The 21,130-nt window shown below is 38.8% G+C and overlaps 1 long non-coding RNA gene across 1 annotated transcript in view; it reads left to right on the top strand.

Annotated features, from left to right (window-relative positions):
- Positions 1 to 21,130, top strand: part of LOC125163832 (uncharacterized) — a 32,099-nt gene continuing 10,969 nt past the window's right edge. The window contains exons 1-2 of the long non-coding RNA XR_007151564.1: positions 1 to 124; positions 5,980 to 6,065. This is a non-coding gene — a long non-coding RNA (uncharacterized LOC125163832). The remainder of the gene's footprint in view (positions 125 to 5,979; positions 6,066 to 21,130) is intronic.

The raw sequence follows: 21,130 nt of genomic DNA on the forward strand, positions 1-21,130 counted from the left end.
TCCTAGGCGAGCTCCGGATCTGGAGACGCGGGAGTCACGCTGACTCGCGCCCCTGGAATGAATTCTTGCGTGTCATTTGTACTGGCCTGATGGAGTGACTGATGCGGCTGGAACCGAGATAGAGGTTAGAGAGAAATGTGTAATGAGGAAGTGTGAGGTGCTCATGTGCTGGCACCCAAACCTCCCACACCTACAGGATCAATATTGTTTTAGCCAGTCCCCCGAACATTTCAGTATAAAGGCTCACTTCTGTAATAGGTATCATGGTGACACAAAGGAAGCAAAAACCCAGGTGCCTCCCTGTCTTAAAACCTAAAACAAAGTTGGCGATATATTAACACTCTAAATAGGGAACAATGTAAGGCACGCCAGAATTTTAGTTGTTACAGATTTTTTTTAAATTTAAATTTCAAATGTACTATATTCCATCATTGTAAAAAGTGGAAAATTCCAGGAAGACATACCGAAGAAAATAACCACCCAGATTCCATCACTGAACCTATTTCTGGGACTGGACATGGGAAGCCATGTTCCTTCTGCTTGGGTGGCGCTAAATTTCTTTAGATTCCTAAACACTCCACCTATTTCATATATCCATGCCTTTGCCTTTCCTTGGTCTGTGTGGCATATATTTCTCTCAGTCTGTCATCTTTTAACTTTGTGTCGCTCTGCAAATGTTCAAAATTTTCATGCAATCAAATCTATTACTTGACAGCAGGATTTTAAATCCATTCCTTATAATTGTTTCTAATTTTCTCATAGGCTTACTTTTTTATATTGAGACCCTTAATCTATATGAAATTTATTTTTGATTTGTTGTACATGAATTAACTTCAGTTCTTTCCAACTGAGTAGTCAATTGAGTCAATGATATTTATTAATTTTTAAGTCCTCCTTTCCACACTGATTTGAAACTGTACCTTTTTTATTATTACTATCTGAGAGAGAGAGAGAGGGAGGAAGGAAGGGTGACTGAGCAGGGGAGAGAGGCAGAGGGAGATAGAAAAGAGAGAGAGACAGAGACAGAGAGAGAGAATCTTAAGAAGGCTCCATGCTCAGCACTGAGCCTGACGCAGGGCTCTATCCCATGACCCTGGGATCATAACCTGAGCAGAAGTCAAGAGTTGAATGCCCAACGGACTGAGCAACCCGGTCTGTGAAACCGTACCTTTCTCATGTTCTAAATTTCCTCAAAAACATGAATCTGTTTAAGGCCTCTCTACAATAGCTCCATTAAAAATAAGAGAAGTTTGTCCCCTCTGTGGTCTTTTTAAAACTTCATGACTGTTTAATAACTCTTTAGATGAACTTAAAAGTTGACTATCCAGGATGGACCATGTATTAGTAGTTATTGAAGCTAGGTGATGGATACATTAAACTATTATTCCAGTTTTCAATATATTTGACAAATTCCACACTAAAAATGTTTTTTAAGGATTTGTCAAATTGCATTGCAAATTCTTTTAAGATTTTGGTCATAAATGTATTCAATTAAAAGATTAACTGGGAAGATAGTTGACATATTTACAAAACTGCCTTCCCATTCAGGACTATTGTCAATCATTAAAAGAAAAAGGTAAGCGAATAGCCAGAAAAAAATTGAGTTTATTCAGGAATAGCAGAGGAGTTGCAAACGATGGTGAACCACAGGCAGGTCTGAAGAAGAAAGAAGAAAGCGTCCTTTAAGAGGAAAGGAAGAGGTTGGAAGGGGTTGTCTTGAGCCAAAGTTCATTAAGGAGAGCAAGAGTTTGAGGTTGTGGCAACTTCTCATTGGCTGAGTAGTTGCCAAGCAAGAGGAAAATCTTCCTTCCTTCTGGGGTATGTAAAGTGAGCTTCGTCCTGCTGAAGTATGTAAGGTAGGCTGCCAAGAGTGGTACCTGTGAACACCCTCTTCGTTGATTCCCTTCTCCGTTTTGAATTAGGTTTCCTTTATTCATTTTCACATTTCCCTCTTTTGACCAAGATCTTTCCTTGAGACAATTGCTGCTCAAGCATTTGGTTACTTATTTACTTAATTAAACATTTTTGTCTATCAGTGTCACTTAGTGCCAGGAAGGACTTTTCCTTGGAGTCGTGTCCCATGTTGCAGGGAGAGCAGGTGGTGATAAAAACCATAGAAACCACATCTGAACAAGAAAGAAGGTAGAAGGAGGGGCTGTCAGGCATTTTCCCCTCTTAAGGTCGTATCTTGTCTAGATTTTAAGCTTTGAAATCATCTCAAAATGTTGAGCTAACATCATTCCATTTGATGCATCACCTCTGGAGAGATTCGACACACAACGAGTTTAAAAATAATTATGCAAAACAGAATTAAAAGTAGCATGACGAATCCAATTTGTACAATGGTTCTAAACCATGACCCAAATTTGAAGGTAGCCAACTAAACAAACCAAAGGACCAGGGAAGTCAGGTGAAATTTGTTGTAACCAGTGCAGTTGTTCCCTGATCTTGTGTAATTGAGTTTCTACCTCTCTAGAGGCATTTATAAGGTGCAACAGATGCTGTTTGCCATTGCGCAAATGCCTCCTTGTTCAGCAAGTAATCAAGGGCGAAGCAATTAGCCAATGATTCAAATGATCATTGTTGGCCTGCTACTGCTTTGGTGTGGAATTGGCTAGCTCTTCTAATGTTAGGGAGAGATTTCTGATCAGGTGCTCATTGGGATTCACCGCAACCCAAAGAAGAAAAGCTTTCCCTATGGAGTCGTGAATGCCTCTTGAAGTTCCCATTCAAGGCAGCCATGGTGGTTCAATGGCTGAACCAATGGAAGGCTTTTGGTTTGTTATGCATGTCAAAGAGGATGGTTAAATGTCCCAATAAGCATTGGCGTCCAGTTCACCAGCTATCTAAACATTCATATACCCATGAAAATGCTATCCACCGCAGACAAAAATGAAACCAGATGGAGCACAGAGGACTTCAGCTAAGACCTGGCTGTTGATAGATTCATTAGCTGGAATTTCCTGATTGAACTTTTCAAGCCAGGGGTCAGGGGAATTAGGATGACATTCTGTGAGGTACCATCCCATTCTAAAGTGGTGTTTTCTAGAAGCCTTGCAAAGAGGAGTTAGTCCATCTGTATTTCCTTTGGATACAGGGAATAGATCATATTTAAGCAAGGAAAAGACACGGGTTGGGAGGAAGCAAAGGTTGTATGATTGGCAAAGGTGGAGGTGTCTATTTGAGCTAATGTGGTTATTACTGGGGAAAGGTTGAAATAAAGTAGGGGAACACCTGGCCGTAGTATCCTAACCCCATAGGTAACATCCAAAGGCTTGTGCGTGTACTCAGGAATGACATTTGAGACTAAGGAGAAATCGGTTACTTGTAAAAGCAAGGGGTCTCTGACATCGTGAATAGATTGGAGTTTCTGGTGACAGATCCAACAGTCAGAAAGATTTGCCCCTTTTGAAATAGATTGGGAAATGTGGATAAGAGCATTGCCTTTCCAAGGAGGAGAGAAGGAAAGTAAGGTGAGAATAGCAAGAAAAAGTAAACAGGCCTAGTCCTATCATTTTGGGAAAGCTGTCTGGCTCAGCTGCCGTTTGCTTAAATTCCTGTTAAAGTCCCTTCCAGGCAGCCTGATTGGAGGGAATCTTTCTGAAGTCTTCTTTCCTAGGAGATGAAATCTCCAGGCTGCAGATTATGAGGTCTAATGGCTTTGTCTCCTGGGAGCTCACTGTGGAAAGATTGTTCTACTAAGTATGATCATTCTTTAAGGATTTTATTGGACCTTGGCAAAACTGAAGTATATCCCCTTTTATCAGCTGTGGATCAAAAAAAGCAGGAACTAGTTAAGTGCATTGGGCATCCTGTGATTATCTCAAAAAAGGGAGTTTACCAGTTTCAAAAGGGGCGGATCTGAGATTCAGAAAAACCAATGACAGTGCTTTTGTCCAGGGAATTTGAAGGGTTTCTACAAATTTTGCTAATTGAGTCTTAATGATGAATTAGTAATTCAACTAGTTTTGAAAATTGAGGGTGGTAGGCACCGTGAACGTGTTGTAAAACTGGCCAAACAGCGCAAATTTGTTGAAGCACCTGACTGGTAAAGTGGGTTCCCCGATCACTAGGAGTTCAAAGGTGGGGGGAAGAGGGGTTCCCCTAGTAGGAATGATCCTTTCTAATAGGATCTTAGCCACGGAGGTAGCAGTGGCCTGTTTACAAGGAGAACGGATTCTTATTGAACTTCTGCAAATAACTATACTGCCATGAGAAAAAGTACTCAAGTGTCTGAATTCTGGAGGGATCAGTTAGGAAGAAAAAAAATCATTTCATCTTTGTTCACAAAGATTTTACATAATTGTTGTAAGTCACAGATCGTCTAAGAGAAAACGTTTTCTTCAACCTAGTTATATGATCCTAAAGCTTTCAGAGACCTGTATTCTACAGTACTTGTCAGAGTCCTTTTCATGAATTTCTCCTTAGATGAAATACATTTGCAAAAGCATCAGAGTAAAACAATAACTGGGTATAAATGACAAAAGACTTAAAAATGCCCATTATTAAAGATCTGATGAACAGTTCATTACAATGGAATTGACAAGAAAACTTGCCTATTTCTGTGACATATATTTTTAAATTATGACTGATAATATGTCAGGACATATCAGAATTTTAAGGATTTCATATAAACTTTGGAGCACATAATTACATATACATATACAAATATAAGGTAAATAAGGTTTAGTATTACTTCTTATTTGACAAGCTTCTCATGTAATTTAACATATTAAATAAGCCTAATCAGTTTAACATTTCCCTTTTTTGTAGGGAGAGAAAACAAATCCTTTGAGATGTTCTAGGAACCCTCTGGAAACACACAAGATAGTTCAAGGTCAAAAACATTTCAACCAGAGTTTTGGGAAGTTTGTCAAAAATATAAAAAGACTTTAACACTTGACCAAATAGGACCACAGAAAATTATGAAACAAGACATAATTATCCATTTGACCAAAGTGACAAAAACATTTTAAAGGCAAACACAGAAGGTTACCTAGTTGCAAAAAGCCTTAGCTCCTTTTAATAGAAAAGACTCTTTCCCTAGGTAATCAAAGACCTGATAAAGATAAAACACAGATTCTTTGTTTCCTAGGGAGATTACATTGAAGGTACAGAAACTTTGTTTATAATTTCTTATTAATAGCAAAAAAATAATCTAAGAAAACTTTGTCCTTTTAATAGAAAAGACACATTTTAATTCTGTACCCGTATACTTTTGATACTAAAATTCTTTCTTTTTTTAAACTTAAATAAATCCATTTCAGTCTTAACCATGCAAAAAATTTCTTTCTGAAAACTAAGAAGTAAGCAATAATGGACTGACAAATTTATAAATACATTTCATGTATTTATACGTTTCATGTATTTCATTTATAAATACAGTTCTGGAAGCATATGCTCTTTTTTTTTTTTTCAATGTTTTTTTAAATTTATTTTTGGGACAGAGAGAGACAGAGCATGAACGGGGGAGGGTCAGAGAGAGAGGGAGGGAGACACAGAATCGGAAGCAGGCTCCAGGCTCTGAGCCATCAGCCCAGAGCCCGACGCGGGGCTCGAACTCGCGGACCGCGAGATCGTGACCTGGCTGAAGTCAGACGCTTAACCGACTGCACCACCCAGGCGCCCCAGCATATGCTCTTTTAACTAGTATACTCTTTCAATGTGGCACAAGACATCATTACTTACAGACCCAAATTTACCTTTAGTTTCTCTGGAATAGAAAATCAATAGTAGAGAAACCTATGTTCAGTAATTAATGCTTTAGTATTTTATCTTGTTTGGAAAATGATCCAGATACTCAATGAAGTTCCATCATTTGATTTAACTTAGCAAAATTCTAAAAGTTTCAAGTTACCAAAAATATTTGGGGAAGGTATTTTTTTAGCACGCATACCATAAAACAGAATTATTGCAACTTAAAAAATTCTTATTCCATTTCATCTATCTAAATCCTTTGTTCCCCCAAATTATGTTTAGATTACTCACAAAAGCTTAACGAGACATTAGACAAGATCAGCCATCATTTCCAGGGAATTTTCCTGCTGACAAACTTTGCAATTGAGGTAAGATGAACTTATTTGACTTAATAAACCCAAGTAGAATTACAGTTGTTTATTTGCATTATATTTAATGTTGATGACTCTGAAGAGTTAATTTTGGCAATACCATCCAGAGGTAGAAAAATATCAAATTGTTTTTTTTAATATGAAATTTATTGTCAAATTAGTTTCCATACAACACCCAGTGCTCATCCCAACAGGTGTCCTCCTCAATGCCCATCACCCACCCTCCCCTCCCTCCCACCCCCCATCAACGCTCAGTTTAGTCTCAGTTTTTAAGAGTCTCTTATGCTTTGGCTCTCTCCATCTCTAACTTTTTTTTACCCCTTCCCCTCCCCCATTGTCTTCTGTTAAGTTTCTCTGGATCCACATAAGAATGAAAACATATGGTATCTGTCTTTCTCTGCCTGACTTATTTCACTTAGCATAATACCCTCCAGGTCCATCCACATTGCTGCAAATGGCCAGATTTCATTCTTTCTCATTGCCAAGTGGTATTCCATTGTATATATAAACCACAACTTCTTTATCCATTCATCAGTTGACGGACATTTAGGCTCTTTCCATAATTTGGCTACTGTTGAAAGTGCTGCTATAAACATTGGGGTACATGTGACCCTATACATCAGCACTCCTGTATCTGTTGGGTAAATTCCTAGCAGTGCTATTTTGCTGGGTCATAGGGTAGAAGACATGCTTGTTTTTACGAAACTGACAAACTTAAACCAGCTTTTAGTTTATCTCAGACCACGTGAACTCAAAAAACATTTGGGTTAGTCTACTTCATTTATATAAGTACTTATTGTTTTGAAGCCAATAAAAAGGAGTCATTTACAAATTAATTTGGCAATACCATCCAGAGGTAGGAAAATATCACATATCTATAATATACATACATAGACATGCATAATATATAGGCAGACATGGAAATCTTATAACTTTTGTTTTAAAATTTTTAGTTATATCTCAGGTACAAAACTCAAAAGAATAGTTGGATCCAAATTATGTTTCTGGCAGATGGCCTAAGTTAAGTTGGCCTTATGATGGCCAATGTTTTTTACTAAAGATTTTGCATTTGTATGCTCCAAGGTTCCTGTTAGAGCTGTTTTTGGAGTCATTTTGTCTTTTAGACCTTCTGCTACCGATCTAGGAATGTATTTCATTGTTGCCGAAATATGTAGGATGTTCTCTTTTCATGGATCACCTTAAATGGTGGATTTATCTACAAGAAAGTTTCCCCAGAATGGCCATTAAAATTCCAAAGCGGGGCGCCTGGGTGGCTCAGTCGGTTGAGCGTCCAACTTCGGCTCAGGTCCTGATCTCACGGTTCGTGAGTTCAAGCCCTGCATTGGGCTCTGTGCTGACAGCTCAGAGCCTGGAGCGTGCTTCTGATTCCGTGTCTCCCCTCTGTCTCTGCCCCTCCCCTGCTCATGCGCTGTCTCTTTCTGTCTCAAAAATAAATAAAACATTAAAAAAATAATAATAAAATAAAATAAAATAAAATTCCAAAGTATCCAAAACTTTACCCATTTTTCAGAAAGGCACAAGAACCTGGTCCAAGGATTAGGTGGAGCCTATCTTGCCTTTGGATTCTCTAAAATATACCACAAGGGGCCCTGTTTTCCAACAGCTGTTTTACAACACCAGGAATTATGTGTTTTCCCACCCCTTTTGAATAGGATGGGTGACTTGCTAAGAAACTTCAACAAATTGAAACAGAAACAGAAGGGAATAAACAGAAATAGAGACCAAGTATGCACATAAACTTGGAGAGCTCAGAACGCAACCAGAACAACAACAACAAAAACAGAGGTACCTGGGTGGCTCAGTTGGTTATGCATCCAATTCTCGGTTTCAGCTCAGGTCATGATCTCACAGTTCTTGAGATCAAATCCCCGCATCAGGCTCCATGCTGACAGCACAGAGCCTGCTTGGGATTCTCTCTCCCTCGCTCCCTGCCCCTCCTCTCACCTCTCAAGATAAACAAATAAACCGAAGAAGAAGAAGAAGAAGAAGAAGAAGAAGAAGAAGAAGAAGAGGAGGAGGGAGACAGAAATTTAGAAAACAAAAAGAAAATCAGCAGGAAGGGTGGTACTTTCATGAAAAGAGGTCCCAAATAAAGTCCAAAAGCTTGACCAAAAGGAGAGAGCTTGAATCCAAGAGGAGACTTAATCAAACCCAAAGGGAAGAAGACTACACCTTGTGAAGAACACAAGGGGCTCAGGTGGGTCCTGTGGGTAGTTCTCAAGGGTTTATCTCCTTTGGATCCCATTGGTAACACCAAGAAATGTCATCCATTAAAAGAAGAAGGTGAGCAGTTGAACCAACAAAATCAACCTTATTTGGGAATAGCTGAAGAATTGAGGAGGAGCAAATCTTGGGGATCCCTAGGCAAGTCCAAAGAACAAGGGAGGAGATCATCCTTTTATAGAGGAAAGGAGAAAGTTTGGAGGGGTTGCTTTGAACAAAAATATATCAGAGGAGAGCAAGAGTTTAGGGTTGTGCCGATTTCTCATTGGCTGGGTTGTTGCTGGGTGAGGAGAAAATCTTCTGGTGTATGTAAAGTCACCTATGACCGGTGGCACAGACACGAGAACCCTTCCTTCGTTGCTTCGTGACTCCACTTTGAATTAGGTTTTCTTTATTCAGTTTCACACTATAATATCCCTCCTTATTCTATTTATTATTATTATTATTTTGTAAAAGTGCTTCTTCAAAAAAGTCTTGAACATTTCTTAGTCTTTTCTGAGTTTGGGTATAATCACTTTATACAAAATTAATTAGAAAGTTTCTTTTTCAAAAAAAAAAAAAGTTTCCTTTTCTATGGTCTTAAGTAGATAAAACTGAAATTACCTTTCTTTTTTAAAAAAAATTTTTTTTTTAACGTTTATTTATTTTTGAGACAGAGAGAGACAGAGCATGAGCGGGGGAGGGGCAGAGAGAGAGGGAGACACAGAATCTGAAACAGGCTCTAAGCGGTCAGCACAGAGCCCGACGCGGGGCTCGAACTCACAGACCGCGGGATCATGACCTGAGCCGAAGTCGGCCGCTCAACCGACTGAGCCACCGAGGCGCCCCTGAAATTACCTTTCTTTAAGGGGTTGGTACAATTCCACTAAGGGAAGAAACATCTAGTGTTTTTAGGGAGGTTAGCTTTGTTGCCATAGGATGTTCCCTTTATATCTTATTTTGTGTTAAATGTCCTCAATTTTTTCTTGATTATATTACCTAATAGTTTATCTATTTTATTGACTTTTAAATCTCATTTCTTCCTACCCAATTGTATTATTCTTAAATCCTTCTTTTCACAGCTTAATTGAGATATAATTCACATACTCTACAATTAATCCCTTTAAAGTTCACAATTCAGTGTTTTTATTATATTCACAGGGTCATGTAACCATCATCACAATCTAATTTTGGACTTTTGTCATCCTATACTCATTAGCCGCCCCTCTTCATCTTTTCCTAACTTGTTACATTTGATACTTATTTTATTCTTTTTTCTGAACTTGGGTATTTAAGACTTTTTCTAGATCAGAGTATGTTTTTGCATTGTTTCTCATTTGGAGATTATTTTTTAGGTTTTCTTTGAAATCTACTATATGGTTTCCTTTAGAGAATGTTCCATGAGTATTTAAAAAGGAGGTATAGTTTCTGTGTTCATAATATCAGGGTTAATGGATCTATTGGAACCACCTTAATAGTAATGTCATTTAATGGGGCGCCTGGGTGGCTCCATCCGTTGAGCGTCCAACTTCGGCTCAGGTCATGATCTCGTGGTTTGTGAGTTCGAGCCCCGCATCGGGCTCTGTGCTGACAGCTCAGAACCTGGAGCCTGCTTCAGATTCTGTGTCTTCCTGTCTCTCGGCCCCTCGCCTGCTCATTCTTTGTCTCTCTCTGTCTCTCAATAATAAATAAATGTTTAAAAAAAATAAAAAAAAATAGTAATGTCACCTAAGTTTTTCTATTTTCCCCCTCTTTATGTGTCATGGGTTTCAAGAGGTCAGTTAACATTTCCCACCCCTAACTATGATTTTATTTCTTCTATCTCCTTCTTTTATAGTTGATACTTCATTATTTGATTCACAGATATTCATGGTTGTCTCTTTATCATAATGAAGTGGTCATCACTTTGTCCTCAGTTCAAATTATCCTGATACTGACATCACGATCCTGGTTTTTGTTGTGATAGTGGCTTTTGTTTAGTTGTAACATCATAGTGTATCTTTACTTACCCTTTTAATTTTCCACCTCTCTGAATTACATTCTATTAGGTGTGTCATAGGGTTACAGCAAAAACTAGTCTTTGCTTTAGGATACAATCAGATTTTTTTTTCTTTTACTACAATAGTTTAACACATTTATTTTTTTAAGTTTATTTATTTATTTTGAGAGAGAGGGGGCAGGGGGGCAGAGAGAGATGGAGAGAGAGAGAATCCTAAGTGGGCTCCATGCTGTCAGCATAGAGCCCAACGCAGGACTCAATCCCATGAATTGTGAGATCATGATCTGAGCCGAAACCAGTGGCTTAGATGACTGAGCCACCCCGGCACCCTGTTTAACACATTTGTATACATTAATAATATATATGTATTTGGATTTCATATTGTTATTATATATCATGCTTTCTGTTTGATATCTCAAAATATCTTTCACCATAGTGCTCTTTGTTTTATAATATATTTCATTTTATAATTTAGGAATTTTATTTTTGTTCAGTTAGTTCCTCTTATAACTAGACGTTTGTATAATTTCTTTAGTCCTCCATTTCTTCTTTCTTCAGTTTCTTCCAAAGAGGGAGACACAGAATCCGGAGCAGGCTCCATGCTCTGAGCTGTCAGCACAGAGCCCGACGCGGGGCTCAAACTCACGAACTGTGAAAATTGACCTGAGCTGAAGCCAGACGCTTAACCGACTGAGCCACCCAGGAGCCCCAGTCATATTCTCTTCATATTTATCTTTGTAGTTTTAGATATAGTTGAACATCTATCACTTGATTTGTCAACTTAATCTGATAAATTTTGATGAGTAAAAATAAGGTTGCATACCTTCCCTATCTTTTACTTTTCTCCCTTTTCTCCGCCACAACAAACATATGTTACTCATTTCAATATAGAGTTAATACATTGTAGTATATATTTGTATGTATCCAATAGCTATTACTGTAATCATATTGCATAATGAACCACCCCAAGCCCACTGGCTTACAGAAGAAACATTTATTCTCTGTCATGTATTTGAAGGATAATTAATATAGACTCAGTTTAGGTGGATTTGGTTTCAGGGTGAAAGTTAGTCCTGCTCTGTAATCTTCCTTGGACCATGGGTTGGCCAGATCATATTCCCCTCATGATGACGGAAGAAATTCAAGAATAATGAGCAGAAGCAACTCCAGACTATCATTCCTTGCACATTCCATTGGCCAAAGCAAGTCAGAGAACCAGCTGCAAAGTCACACTGGGAAGGGAATGGATTCTAGGAGACTACAAAAACATGTTAGCGTAATTCCCATATTTATTTTAGTCTCAATTCTATAGTTACAGTTTCATTGCTCATTATAGATCCTATTGCCACAATTTATGCAGTTATCTCTGGCTTGCTGAAGTTCTCTCCCTGAGAATAGTGTCCCCTAAGAATGCGTATTCTAAAAGGTTAGCCTGTTGTCCGTGAATTTTTTTTCTTGAAACAACTTTTTTTTTTGCACAACAGTTGAAACACAATGAAGCACGTGTTTGTAAGTACACAATTTGATATCTTTGGACTTATGTTTACACTGTGAAACCATCACCACAGTCAAGAGAGTGGATATATCCATCATCCTCAACACTTTTCCTAGTGCCCCCCTTTTTTTAAAATTTATTTTTATTAGGGGCGCCTGGGTGGCGCAGTCGGTTGGGCGTCCGACTTCAGCCAGGTCACGATCTCGCGGTCCGTGAGTTCGAGCCCCGCGTCGGGCTCTGGGCTGATGGCTCAGAGCCTGGAGCCTGTTTCGGATTCTGTGTCTCCCTCTCTCTCTGCCCCTCCCCCGTTCATGCTCTGTCTCTCTCTGTCCCAAAAATAAATAAACGTTAAAAAAAAAAAAAAAAAAAAAATTTTTAATAAAATTTATTTTTATTAAAAAAAATTTTTTTTAACATTTATTCATTTTCGAGAGACAGAGTGTGAGTGGGGAGGGCACGGAGAGAGGGAGACACAGAATCCGAAGCAGGCTCCAGGCTCCAAGCTGTCAGCACAGAGCCCCACGCGGGGCTCGAACTCACAGACCGCGAGATCATGACCTGAGCTGAAGTTGGACACTAAACTGACTGAGCCACCCAGGCGCCCCTCTAGTGCCCCTTTTATTTTTTATTTATTTTTTTTCAAAGTTTATTTATTTTTGGGACAGAGAGAGACAGAGCATGAACGCGGGAGGGGCAGAGAGAGAGGGAGACACAGAATCGGAAACAGGCTCCAGGCTCTGAGCCATCAGCCCAGAGCCTGACGCGGGGCTCGAACTCCCGGACCGCGAGATCGTGACCTGGCTGAAGTCGGACGCTTAACCGACTGCGCCACCCAGGCGCCCCTCTAGTGCCCCTTTTAATCTGTGCCTCCTTCCCTTCGCCTCCTTTCACTCCCAAGTGATCAATGATCTGCTTTCTGTCACTATAATTTTCATTGTCCAGAGTTTTTATATAAATGAAATCATATATGATGTACTTTTTTGGCTGGCTTCTTTCAATATACTTATCTTGAGATTCATTTATGTAGTTGTGTGTATTAATGGTTTGTTGCTTTTTATTGCTAAATAGCATTCCTTTGAATGGATATACGTAATTTGTTTCTCCATTCATGCATTGAAGGCACATTTAGGTTGTTTCCAATTTGGGGCTATTACAAATATGGCCACTATGAACATTTATGTACAATTCCTTGTACGGACATATAGTTCCTTTTCTCTTGGGGAAATACCTACCTAGGAGGTAAATGAATGGATCATATGGTAAGAGTATGTTTAATATCTTGAGAAACTGCTAAAATATTTTCAAGAGTAGTTTTATAGTTCCGCAAGCAGCATTTGACAGTTCTGTTTGCTCAATAACCTTGTTAACACCTGGTATTGTGTTAATTGTAATTTAACTTTAGTTATTCTCGTAAGGGTGTAATGTTTCATGGTGGATTTAATTTGCATTTCTCTAATGATAAAGCCATTGAACAACTTTTCATATGCTTGTTATCCATATATCTTATTTGATGAAGTGTCTGTTCAAATCATTTGCCCACTTTTAAAAGTGAGTTGTTTTCTTATTTTTGAGTTATGAGAGTTCTTTGTATGTTCACAATACAAATATTTTTTCAGGCCTATGATTTGTAAAGATTCCCGCTCCCCCTCCCCCCACCCCCATTACATACACTTGTCTGGTGTTTCTCTTAACAGTGTCTTTTTTTTTTTTAATTAAAAAAATTTTTTTTTTAATGTTTTATTTATTTTTGAGACAGAGAGAGACAGAGCATGAACAGGGGAGGGTCAGAGAGAGGGAGACACAGAATCTGAAGCAGGCTCCAGGCTCTGAGCTGTCAGCACAGAGCCTGATGCGGGGCTGGAACTCACGGACCGTGAGATCATGACCTGAGCCGAAGTCGGACGCTTAACCGACTGAGCCACCCAGGCGCCCCTTTTTTTAAAATTTTTAAATGTTTATTTATTTTTGAGAGAGACAGACAGACAGAGTGAGAGCAGGGGAGGGGCAGAGAGAGAGGGAGACACAGAATCCGAAGCAGGTTCCAGGCTGTGAGATGTCAGCACAGAGTCCGATGCGGGACTTTAACCCAAGAACCATGAGATCATGACCTGAGCCAAAGTCATACACTTAACTGACTGAACCACCCAGGCACCCCAACACTGTCTTTTGAGGAACAGAAGTTTTCAGTTTTGATAACATCTAGTTATCAAAGAATTTGTTCTTTTATGTATTGTGCTTTTGATGTCATATCTCCCAATTCAAGGTAACAAAGATTTTCTAGTATGTTTTCTTCTAGGATTTTGATACAATTACAGTGAACATGTAGATTGCCTTGGGTAGCATTTTAACAGTAGTCTTCCAATCATGAACATGGGTTGTCTTTTCATTTATTTAAATATCCTTTCATCGCTTTCAGCAATGTTTTATATTTCTCACCTCCTTGTGTACAGATTTCTCACTTCCTTGATTAAATTTGTACCTATTTTATTCTTTTGTGTGCAAGTGTAAATTAATTATTTTGTTAATTTTCTTTTCAGGTTATTTATTGTTTATATATAATAAGACAGTGGATTTTTGTATGTTGGTCTTGTACCCTGCAAACTTGACTGAATTCATTTATTAGCTCTAGTAATTTTCCTTTAATTCTTTGAGATTTCCTGTGTATAAAATCATATCATGTGACAGTGAGATAGTTGTATGCCTTCCTTTCTAAGTGAATGCCTTTCCTTTTTTTCTTGCCTAATTGCTCTAGTCAGAACCTCCAGTACAATGTTGAATAGCTTTGGTGGAAGTAGGACTCCTTGTTTTGTGACTGATCTTAATGTTAAGAATTTTTGTATCTACATTCATAAAGGATACTGGTGTATAGTTTTTTTTGTGGTGTCTTTGTCAGCCTTTGGGGTTGGGGTAATACTTGCTTCATAGAATGAGGTAGGAAGTCTTCCTTCTTCTACTTTTTGGAAGAGTTTGAGAAGGATTATTGTTAATTTTTCTTTAAATGTTTGGGAGAATTGGGTACCTGGGTGGCTCAGTCGATTAAGCGTCCGACTTCAGCTCAGGTCATGAGCTCACGGTTTGTGAGTTTGAGCCATGCATCAGGCTCTTGGCTGTCAGCACAGAGCCCGCTTCAGATCCTCTGTTCCCATCGCTCTTCCCCACCCCCCCCCCACCACTCTCCCTTTCTCTGAAAAATAAATGAAAATTAAAAAAAAAATCAATAAATGTTTGAAAGAATTCATCAGTGAGGCTTCTGGTCCTGGGTTTTTCATGTCTAGAGGTTTACAATTCTCTGTACTTGCTATAGGCCTACCTGGATTTTCTATTTCTTCTTGAGTGAGTTTTGGTAATTTGTGTCTTTCTGGGAATGTGTCCATTTTCATGTAGGTCTTATAATCTGTTGGCATATAATTGTTCTTAGTATTCTTTTACTATTCTTTTTATTTCTGTAAAGCCAGTAGTAATATCCCTAGTTATTTGCTTTTTTCCCCTTAGTTTAGCTAAAGGTTTCTCAATTCTGTTGATCTTTTCAAAGAACCAACTTTTGGTTTCATTCATTCTCTCTGTGATTTTACTAGTTGTCTATCACATTTCTCTCTAATCATTATTATTTTTCTCTTCTGCTAGCTTTTGGTTTAGTTTGGTCTTCTTTTTCCAATTCCTTAAGTCATAAAGTTAAGCTATGGGCTTGCAGTCTTTCTTCTTAAAAAAAATTTATTTATTTATTTATTTATTTATTTATTTATTTATTTTCAACGTTTATTCATTTTTGGGACAGAGAGAGACAGAGCATGAACGGCAGAGGGGCAGAGAGAGAGGGAGACACAGAATCCAAAGTGGGCTCTGGGCTCCGGGCTGTCAGCACAGAGCCGGTCACGGGGCTTGAACTCATAAACTGTGAAATCATGACCTGAGCTGAAGTCCAATGCTTAACTGACTGAGCCACACAGGCTCCCCATACTCAGGTATAGTTCTTTGGTATTTATCATACTTGGTGTTCTCTGAACTTCTTGTATCAGTGGTTTGGTGTTTAGCCTTAATTTGGAGAAACTCTCAGTCATTATTGTTTCAAATATTTCTTTTATTCCTTTTTCTCTTCCTTCTTATTCTGTTATAATCTTGTCATAAGCTGTATGTTTTACACTTTTTATAGTTGTCCCCACAGTTCTTGGATATTGTGTTCTGCTTTTTTCAGTCTTTTGTCTGTTGGCTTTGCAGTTCTGGTGGTTTCTATTAAGATCTTCTCAAGCTCAGAGGTTTTTTTTCCCTCAGCTACGTCCAGTCTATTAATAAAGCCATTGAAGGCATTCTCCATTCCTGTTACAGTGTTTTTGGTCTCAAGCATTTCTTTTTGGTTCTTTATGAGCATTTCCATCTCTCTGCTTATATTGCTTGCATGCTGTCTACTTTATCTATTAGAGCCTTTAGCATATTAATCATAATTGTTTTAAATTCCCAGCCTGAAATTTCCAATATCTCTGCCATATCTGAGGTTGGTTCTGATGTTTGCATTAGTCTTCAAACCATGTTTTTTGCCTTTTAGTATGTCTTGTAATTTTTCTTTTTTTAACTGAGCATGATGCACTCAGCAAAAGGATTTGCTGTAAATAAGCCTTTAGTAATGTGCTGGTAAAGTGTAGGCAAGGGGAAATATTCTATAGTCCTATGATTAGATCTCAGTCTCAGTGAGGCTGTACTTCTAGACTGTAAGCTTCACACGTGATTTTCAATCCCCACTCCCTGTAGGTGAGACAGGATGGCTAGAGTGGGCTGAAATTGGGTATTTTCCCTCTCCCACGTGTAAGCCCAGAAGGGGCTTGAGTAGTTCCCATCCTCCCCCCCCCCCCCTTCCCTCTAGCCTTCATGTAGAAGACTAGAGTCATCCGGGATTGGGTAGTTTCCTTCCCTGAGGTCAATTAGGCTCTGATTTAAAAAAAAACAAAACAAAACAAAACAAAAAAACAGATATAGGTTTGGTTAAATAGTTTCTCCAGAAGGCAGACCTTGTTAAGAACAGAATGGTCAGGCATATTCTAAAATGGTTCCTCCTGCCCCAACCCCCTTGCTAGGTAGGCACAAGTGGGTTTTCCTCCCATATTCACTGTGAGAACACGGTAGAAATCCAGGAGGTAAAACTCACATGTGTGAGGACCTCCTAGTGATTGGTTTCCCTGGGGTTTAAACTCTCAGACTGGTCCACACTGAGCCTTCAGCATTTCATCGATTATGGTCAGGTTTTCCTATCCCCAGCATTGGTTCCTGGGAAAGTTTTAGCTCATCAGTTTCTACTCCAGAAAACTATTATTCTCTGTATTTGCCTGCCAGTCTCTCCAATTTGGGGGGCAGTGGTTTGCTCAGTGTTGTCACTTCTCTTGTGGATATAAGAATTGTTGATTTTTCAATTTGTTCAGCTTTGGCTTTATGATACATATAGAGTGATAACTTCCAAGGTTCTTATGTACTGACCACAAACCATAAGCTGTGGGTTTTTTAAAATTGTTTTTTCTTTCTGTTCCTCAGGTTGGATTTCAGTTGACCTATTTTCAAGTGTGCTGATTGTTTCTTCCACCTGCTCAAATCTGATGATTCTTTCATTTCAAGTATTGTACTCTCTAGTTCCAGGACTTTTGTTTTGTTCCTTTTTATAATTTGTGCCTCTTTATGATTATTATTATTTTAATGTTTATCAATTTCTGAGAGAGGGAGAGCGTGTGTAAATGGTAGAGGCGCAGAGAAAGAGGGAGGCAGAGGATCCCAAGCAGGCTTTGCCCTGACAGCAGATAGCCTGACAAGGGGCTCGAACTCAAGAACTGCGAGATCTTGACCTGAGCTGAAGTCGGATACTGAGCCACCCAGGGGGTCCTAATTTGTGTCTTTATTGATATTCGCTATTCATTGAGATATTCTCCTTGTTCCCTTTAGCTCTTCATCTATGGTTTTCTTTAGCTCTCTGAGCATATGTAAAACAGTTTATTTAAAATCTTCATCTAATACATTCGATGTCTGTGATTCCTCAGACAGTTTTTGTTAATTTCTTCTGTGAATGGGCCATACATTTTCATTTCTTTATATGCTTCCTAACTTTTGTTGAAAACCGAACATCTTGAATATAATATGACAACTCTGGAAGTCAGATTTCTCTCCCATTTTAGGGTTTGTTTTGTTGTTAGTTGTGGACTATAGCTGTGTAGTTTTTTAGTGGCCTTTAAAAACTATTTCTGTCAAGTCCATATTCTCTGTCATGTGAAATTTCTGAAGCCTCTGTTCCTTTAGCTTGAGATCAGTTGGTGTTTTGACAGCGATTTCTTTGAATGTCTAGAACCAATGAAAAAGAAAAAAAGAAAAAGAAGAAATGGGAAAAACATTCTCAGTATGTGTTGGGGGACATTCCTTCAGTGCTTTGACGGCCCACTTACAACTCTGAGCCTCTACTTCTTGCTTCTGCTGGGCCTAGAGATTAGCCAGGGGTGACAGTGTAGTGTCTTTCTAAGTCTTTTCTAAAAGTGGAGAGTCATTCTCATTCTTTTATTTAAAAAATTTTTTTTAAATGTTTATTTCTGAGATAGAGAGAGACAGGGTGCGAGTGGGGAAAGTTAGGGAGAGGGAGACACAGAATCTGAAACAGGCTCCAGGCTCTGAGCTGGCAGCACAGAGCCCGACGTGGGGCTGGAACTCACGAGCTGTGCGATCATGACCTGAGCCAAAGTCGGACGCCCAACCGACTGAGCCACCCAGGCGCCCCTTCATGTCTTTTCTAGGCACACATCCTGCCTTGGGCATATGCATGACTTTTTTAGTTCCTCAGTATATGTAGTCACTTTTGAATGCCCCAATTGAAAAAAAAAAAAGCCCTCTTCCCACTTTTGGCACATCTGTTGCTTGCTGCAGCTGTAATCTTTTGTCCAGGCAGCAGCAGTTCATTTGCCTTGCAACGATTATAAGTTAATTCCCTCTATATAGCCATCTTTCTGCCCTGAATGATTTCCAAGTCAGGGGAAACAAAGGCACTTTCAGGTAACCCCCACACAGGTTAAAACAGACAAACATATTTCTTCGAAAATACCGTGTGCTTCTCTCTCTCTGAAACCGAGGACCAGGCTCTCACAGTGGGAATGCAGGCTCTGCCGTCAACAAGATCACTTCCGTGCCAGGGATGCATGGGGCCAGGGTGAGTAGAAATGCCACAAAGCTCTACTGCCATGTTTTGGTTGCCTTTTTCTAATTTGGTATTCCTTTGAATGCTGAATATTTATTATTATCCAGAGTCCTGGAAATTTTGATTCTGACAGTTTTTCGTTGGTTTTCCATTGTTTCTGAAAGCTATTTTTGCTGGGTATAGAATTCAAGGTTTACAAGTTTTTTCCCCCCTTTCATTTCAGTATTTTTAAAATGTTGCTCTGGTGTCTTCTTGTTTGCATTATTTCCAATCAGAAATCTGATATCATCCTTTTCTTTGTTTCTCTGTATAATGTTGTCTTTTTTTTTCACTGCCTTTAATATTTTCTCTTTATTACTGATTTTCAGCCATTTGATTATGAGGCACTTTGATTTAGCTTCCTTTATATTTCCTTTATATTTCATATGTGTGGGGCTTATTAAACATTTTGGAACTCTGTATTTATAATTTTCATCAAATTTGGAAAAATTTCAGCCATGATTTCCTAAAAAAATCTTTTTTTGGTCTCCTGCTCTCTCTCCTTTCCTTGTGGATGTTATTTTTTTTTTTCAATATATGAAATTTATTGTCAAATTGGTTTCCATACAACACCCAGTGCTCATCCCAAAAGGTGCCCTCCTCAATACCCATCACCCACCCTCCCCTCCCTCCCACCCCCCATCAACCCTCAGTTTGTTCTCAGTTTTTAAGAGTCTCTTATGCTTTGGCTCTCTCCCACTCTAACCTCTTTTTTTTTTCCTATCCCTCCCCCATGGGTTTCTGTTAAGTTTCTCAGGATCCCCTTGTGGATGCTATTTATCCATATATTAGGTTGTCTATATGTCCAATATCCATATATTAATGTTGTCTTATAGCTCACTGGTGTCTTTTCATTATTTTTTTATCTTTCCTTTAGAATAATTTCTATTGGTATTATTTCAAGTTCACTAAACTTTTCTTTTGCAATATTTAATCTACCATTAATCTCATCTGGTGTATTTTCATTTCAGACCTTGTAGTTTCTAATCCCTAGAAATATGATTTGAATCTGTGTTATATCTTCCCTTAATTAAAAAAAATTGTTTTTAATGTTTATTTTTGAGAGAGAGAGAGAGAGAGTCACAGCATAAGCAGGGGAGGGGCAGAGAGAGAGGGAGACACAGAATCAGAAGCAGGCTCCAGGCTCTGAGCTGTCAGCACAGAGACCGATGTGGGGCTTGAACCCACAAAGATCATAACCTGAGCCAAAGTTGGACACTTAACCAGCTGAGCCACCCAGGTGCCCCTCTTTTTAACATATAAAATACAGATTCACGGGTGCCTGGCTGGTTCAGTGAAAAGAACGTGTGACTCTTGATCTTGGCGTCATGAGTTTGAGCTCCACATTGGGTGTAAAAATTACTTAAAAAATGAATAAAATACAGGTTTAAAAATTATTTTAATGCACTTGTATCTCCTGTGACTGTTCTTTGTCGACATCGGTTGGTTTTTCTCCTCATTATGGATTGTGTTTTTTCAACATTGCACTCCTGGTCTTCTTTGACTGGATTTCAGACACTGTGATTTTTGCCATAGTTAGTGCTAGATATTTTTGCATTCCTATACATCTTCATGATCCTTTTTCTGTGATGCCTGTCTTTAGTTAATCTATCATTTTCTGATCATTTTGCTCTTTTTCTTTCTAAACATCATACTTCTTTTCCTCTGAATATTTTATATTACAGGCAGAACCCTCCCCCTGCCCCAAAGATGTCCAGGTCCTAATCGCTCGAACCTGTGCCTGTGTTATATTACATGGCAAAAGGGACTTTGTGAATGTAATTAAGTCTCTAGATGCACAAACAGGGATATTATCCTGGATGAGCTGAGCTGGGTGGGCTCAATCTGATCACATGAGCACTCAAGAGTAGAGAATTATGTCTCTAAAAAGGGATGAATCAAAAAAGTAAGTTAGAGAGATTCCAAACATTTCAGGATTCAACTTGCTATTTTTGGTGCTAAGATCTAGGCATCCATATGGGGAGAGTCCTCGAGGAGCTTAGGAAGGCCTAAGTTGCACAAGCAAACAAGGACCTGGATTCTCCCAGTAATCTCAGTGTATTTCAAAGATTCTTCTGAGAACCTCCTGAGAAGACCCCAGGCAGCCAACACTATGATTTCATCCTTGTGAGATTTGGAGCAGAGAAATTAGC

This window comes from Prionailurus viverrinus, chromosome B1, assembly GCF_022837055.1.
Source record: "Prionailurus viverrinus isolate Anna chromosome B1, UM_Priviv_1.0, whole genome shotgun sequence".
NCBI lineage: Eukaryota > Metazoa > Chordata > Mammalia > Carnivora > Felidae > Prionailurus > Prionailurus viverrinus.